Genomic DNA, 6,144 nt, shown 5'->3' on the forward strand with positions numbered 1-6,144 from the left:
GTTTCAGACAAAATTTCGACAAAGATGTTACTTTGAAGTACCTCATTTTTGAATGCCAAGTCTGACCCTCTTCTCTCTTTATTTTCTTTTTATATCAGTATTTAATTTCCATCTTTTATTAGTTTTAATTTTAATTTTGATTTTAAAATTAGTTACTCTTTTTTAGTTTATTTTCTGTTTTTGTACTATAATGTTAATGAGTCCGAAAAATCCCAGCAAGGTCCAAAAAATATTTTTTACCAGGCAAATTGTCAAACTTTTGTTTCCAAATCCAGTATGTTGTTTCTTTTTCCCTTCAACCCTAGTGGTATAAATTAAAACCTGTAAAAAGAAGAGAAGGGGGCCGCACAAAACATTCAGCGAGAAATCAATCATTTGCAGCCGCAGCTTTCACAAAAAAACCCTAATTTCCTTTCTTCAATTTTTAGAGTCAAAGCAAACAAAAATCATCAAAAATCATGAACAACCGATGAATGTTCATCGTGATCTCTTTTCACCTTCTTTTTTTAGAATCAATCATAAACCACAAACAAATCACAAATTCGGCCATATGATTCAGAACTGAGCAGCAAGAAGCAATAGAGCTTGAACCGGATCGTGAAGGGAGAAGAAAGTGACAACAGAATCGAACCGGAATACATACCGAGCCAAACCGGATCTGAACCGTAGAAGAGGTAAGCCGAACCGGTACGAAAAGTAACAAAGGGTAAGAGTTTTGTTCATCCTTTTTTCGAATTTTGTTTTGTAGATCTATGTAAATCCGTGTTTTGTTTTGAAAATTTATTTTAAGAATTGAAACCAGCATGCATAAGGATGTTTAGAACTATAAGAAATTTTTAAATCGGAGTAAGTTTGAACTCCGGCGCAGTGGTGCCACCACCGGCCACCGCGCCGGAAAACACTATCTCGCCGGAGAAGATGATATAAGGGGGCGGTGTTGTTTTTGAGTAGAGAGAGAAGTGAGGGTTTTGATTTTAGAGAGTAGAGGGAGGAGAGAGTAACCGGTTTGATAGAGAGAGAAGGTCATGAGCAAAATGACTTAAAAATGAAAATATACTCTTTTATATGCTCTCTGTTGGATCAGTTCGGTTGAACCGAACCGGTTTCCGAACCGATCCAACTCTTCCTCCCTAAACCGGTTTACTGATCCATATCCAACCCCAATCTGTCCTACTTTGGCCCGTATGTCTATTTGCTGAACTGATTTTCTTACTAGCTGTTATATCCCTGTTCATGCTACTGCACCCCTCCCTGTATATATTTTGGTAACTCTTTTAAAACTCATGCATCTTATTGTTAACTATATTTCATGCATTTTTAATGCTTTAATTGTCGTATTATTCTTTATTTTAGTTTTGTTGAGTGATTTAAAATTTTTATTTTGTGCATTTTCTTATTCGGTAGTTTATTTTTAGTATATGGTATTATCTTATGTTTTTTTTTGCATCATTACTAATATTATCTCATGCATCCTTTAATTCTTGTCAATTATTTTATTATCATTAAATTGCTTAGTGTGTATCATAGGGATTGAATGTAACACATGCATTTTATTTTCCGCATTTTGTTATAGTACGTCATTGCGTTTAATTTATTTTTAGATGACGCTTAACTTAGAAAAATCTTATCAAAGAACATTCAAATAACAAAAAACTTCAAAAATGTTTTCTTAATAAAACTTGGTTTGTAATCCAAGTCACTTTTTTTCCTTTTATTTTCTTAATCAAATGCTTAATTGAATTAATATTCATAATAGACTTGATTTCTTTGTAATTAAAATTTGACCAACCTCACCTTATTTTATCTCATGCCTTGAGGCCTCTTTCCCTTCTAAAAACCCATTTTCAAAAAATCTTAAAATCAACCTAACCCACCAAAAAGAAACTTTTTAGGTGAACTACATTGGTTTTGATCCCTTTTCTTTAAGGGTATGCAGGCATAGGATTTTTATCCTTCCAAATCAAATAAAAATAACCAAAAACACACTTTTTCTCCCTCCATTCTTTCATTTAGACTTTTAGGTAATAATTTTCAAATAAGCAATGAATTAAACACAAGATAAATTAGATAAGAGGTTCCTACGGAATACCGTAGATGCTTAGGGTGCTAGCACCTTCCCTTCGCGTAACCAACCCCCGAATCCAAAGTCTCGATAAGGGTTTTTACTCATTTTTTCCCTTCCCACGAATAAAAATCGAGAGTTCAAAGATTGACGATTCAAATCAATTAATGGTTTGATATCCGAAAATCACGAGCACAGTTGTTATACCCTGTTTTTGGACCTAAAAATACTGGGCCCAATTTCATTTCGAACTTTGTCAATTATCAAATTTCAACTGCACAGTTCAAATTGTCTCTGCTTCGCAGTATTTGCAATCACAATTTTACCTATGTTTTTCTTGCATAAAACCTTTCAAAATGTCTTTACTTGTCTTGTAAGTCATTCAAAAGTGTCTCTGAATCATTACATTGCTTTTTCTACAGTTTATTTCAAAATTTGCAAAAAGTCGTGCAGAAGGGTATTTTGGTCATTTCCTGCAGTGGGACCCATTTTCATCCTCGTGACTGTCTCTGAGTCTTTTCAAATTCATTTTTAACATTTCATCAGTAAACCCTGTTTAAATTCATTTCAAACTTGCGTCCGAGTCAGTGTCAAGCCTGTTTGAGTCAGTTTAGGTCATTTTTAGCCCTAGGGGGCATTTTGGTCATTTCACATAAAATTTTGACATGGGGAGGTTACTTTGAAGTACCTCATTTAGGCCATTGGTTCGTTTTAGTCCGTTTTGTCAATTTTATTTTTGTTTCGCTTTACGTTTTTGTCAGGTTACCAATTTTATTCCAATTTTATTTTTTTTTATTATTATTTTGTTTTTTGCATTTTGGTCCCCAGAGAAGTCCAAATTTGCTTTTTAATCCAGAACCTTTTTTTATTTCGCATTTCAGTCCTTTTGGTCATTTGCAGTTTAGTCCCTTAATTTTTCAGTTTTGCAGAAAGGTCCCAAATTAATTCTAAGTCCAAGGCCGTGCCATTTCCATACAAATCCAGGTGTCACATTTTCATTGGCTCAAGTGTACACATGTCAACTATATAAACAGTGAGTCAGAATCAGAAGCAATAACTACACGCCAACTCATAAACACAAATTCGATTTTCTTTTTGCAGCCACAAAATCAAAACAGAAAAATTTCTCAGATTCACCAAGAACACCAAGAACACAAAACCCTAACCGTTTTCCAGAAAGCAAGAATCATCAAAATTCGTTGGATTTTCCATTGATTCTCAGAGATTCTTTAGGAATCATCATCATTGAATCATCTCCTTCGCAATTCAAGGCACGGATTCACTGCAGAAGCAGCAAATTCCAGTACCGATCACGAAGAAGGTTCAGCGAGGAGAAGAGGGAAAGAAACAAGGTTCTAAACCGGCGAAGAAGATGAAGAAGCAGAACCGGTGAATCACCGATTTATTTTCGGTCCAACAGCAAGCAAAATCATCAAAACCATCAAGAACAGAATCAAAAGTTTTCCAAAGATTTCCTCCATTAAAGGTTTCAACCAAAACCTTAGGTAAAACTCATAATCTCTTTTCAAAAAGTGTTAATCATAGTTTGAACCTGTAAAAATCACGCAAGCGAAGTATATCAAAAATTCCAGAATACAGAAAACCATAACCGTAAAAAGCGAAATCTAGATCCATAAGGATCTAAGTTTTGAAAACAAGAACAAGCTCTAGAGAGGCAATAAACGACGAAACGATGTAGATCCGTAAAGATCTAAACGTTTCCTTTCAGAAAAGATCAAAATCAGTTTCAAAACCGTGCGGAGTCTTTTTCCGATCTACGTCGTTTCAAGATTCGTTTGAAAAAACCAGTGCCAGAATCATACTTAGAATAAGAAGACGAATCAGAAAATGTAGGAATCTTAGAATTCTGGAAATTTCTTCGCCGGAACCCTAGGAGGTTCATCGGAGAAGATGAAGTTTCCGGTCACCTTCATCTTCTCCGGCGACATAGCCAGAAACCGGTGGAGGTGAGAGAAGAGAGAAGAGTGAGTTTAGAGAGAGAAGCTCTGAGAGAAGAGAGAGAAAGGTTTTGTAAAAATGAAAAAAACCGGTGCTAGCTTGTTTATATAGGCAACTGAACCGGACCGGTTCAAGACCGGTCCAATCCCTTCAATCCTGAGCGTTGGATCTAGGGTTTCCCCCTCTGGATCAATCCAACGCTCCCTGTGCATCCGGATCTTATGGTTTTTTGGGCTTGGGCTTTATTTCTTTGCTTTTTACGTTTTTGTTTACTTTTTTGCTATTTGCACTGTTTTTCTTTGCTATTTGAACCAATGTCTTGATTAAAATTGTGATAAAATTCCTAGAAAAATTCATACATGTTTCTTGATTTTTTCTTAGTGTTTTTATGACATTTTTTGCACATTAAGGATCTATGAAATTTTTGTATAATTAATTCATAGCATTTTAATTCTCTTTGAATTATTTGTTATGGATTCTTCTTCACACATTTGTCCTTGATGTGAGAATATGTGATAAAAGCTACTTGATGTGTTAATATGAGAGATTTGTGCCTATAATTTCATGTTGATTTGCTGTTTTGATTTGGTTCATGAGTGCTTGATTTTATGAACAATATATGCATATTTTGAAAGATATAAAATGCCAAGTTTATTCTAGAAAATATGGCATGAAACCATGCTTGCATGTTTCCAATAATTCCATGCTATAACTTGAGATAAAGAAAACTCTTTCAAAATTTGATAAAGCATGAGAATTAGAGGCCAAGAATGCTTTAGGTTTCATACCTAAGTTTTTAGGGTTTAATGTCATTTTGTTAACTTTTTGTGCCATCTTGCATGCTTTTATTTCTTAGCACTTGTTATGTTTTTTCTTTTTACTAACAAGTTTATTTCCATGTTTCATGCATCTCATTTAGTATTCCCTCCACCTTCTTTAGCCTAGCATTTATTTTTGCAAGTTTTAATTCATTTAGAGATGTAATTTGTCATCACTATTTTGTAGCTTGGCAAAGGGGCCATAGAATGTATTTAGGTAATTTTTGTAATATGGACTATGGACACTATGACGCACCGACACGCACACACTCACCTTAGATGTATGCATAGGATTGTATGGTTAAATAAGCGTTTAGGTTTTAAACACTTAGAGAAAATCCATCTTCTTTTCAAAAAAATAATAATTGAACTTCACTTCAAAAATTTTCATAATAAGTATGAAGTCAACACTTCATTTTTTTTCTTTCTTTTTTCTTAAGAAAAATTCAATTCATCTTAATCATTTAGACTTTCTTTCTAATCACTAATCAAACCTCACTTTTTTGCTAAATCTAATGCTCATGAAGCCTCCCAATCTCCTTCTTCAAAACCATTTTCAAAACTTAAAATCAAACAATTAAAACAAAAAAAGTCCTTTTTTAGCAAGAACTACGCCGGTTTTGATCCCGTAAAACGGTACGTAGGCAAGGGACTTTAACCCCTCCAAGCCGAAATAAAATCAAATTCTACTTCTTCTCACCCCCATTCTTTCACTCAAATAAAACTTCTTTTCTTTCAATAAATAGGCAATAAAACTAAAGCGTAGAAATCAACTTAGGAAAACGGCTCCTATAGAGGACTATAGTTACTCCGGGTGCCTAACACCTTCCCGTAGTAAAACCGACCCCCGAACTTAGAATCTAAGGGTTTTTTCTCAATTTTGCCCTTCCCAAGAAAAAATAGAGAATATCAACGGTCAAAAGGTTCAAGTCCAATTAATGGCTTGGCACCCAAAAACCATGATAACAGAAATGGCGACTTCACTGGGGAACTTTTTTTTTTTTTTTTTTTTTAGCGGGTCGCGCCTAGTTTTCCTTAGTTTATATTTACGTTTTGTTTTATTGCTTACATATGTGAATACTTGTTTACTTTCATTTAACGTGTGGGGTGAGAATATCAAAAGTCCTATACCCGGGCTGAGTGAGCTTATGTTTAGGTAGAGATATAATCGACAATTCGATCCGGGGGTTGCCTCGTGTATTGGATTATGCGATCAATCTCACATAGCTGAGGCATTTTGAAGGTGATATTGTCGGCGTGTGTTGTCATGCTTAGGCACTTCACTTTCAATTGTTCGACGAAGCT

The sequence above is a fragment of the Medicago truncatula genome, chromosome 5, assembly GCF_003473485.1.
Source record: "Medicago truncatula cultivar Jemalong A17 chromosome 5, MtrunA17r5.0-ANR, whole genome shotgun sequence".
Lineage (NCBI taxonomy): Eukaryota > Viridiplantae > Streptophyta > Magnoliopsida > Fabales > Fabaceae > Medicago > Medicago truncatula.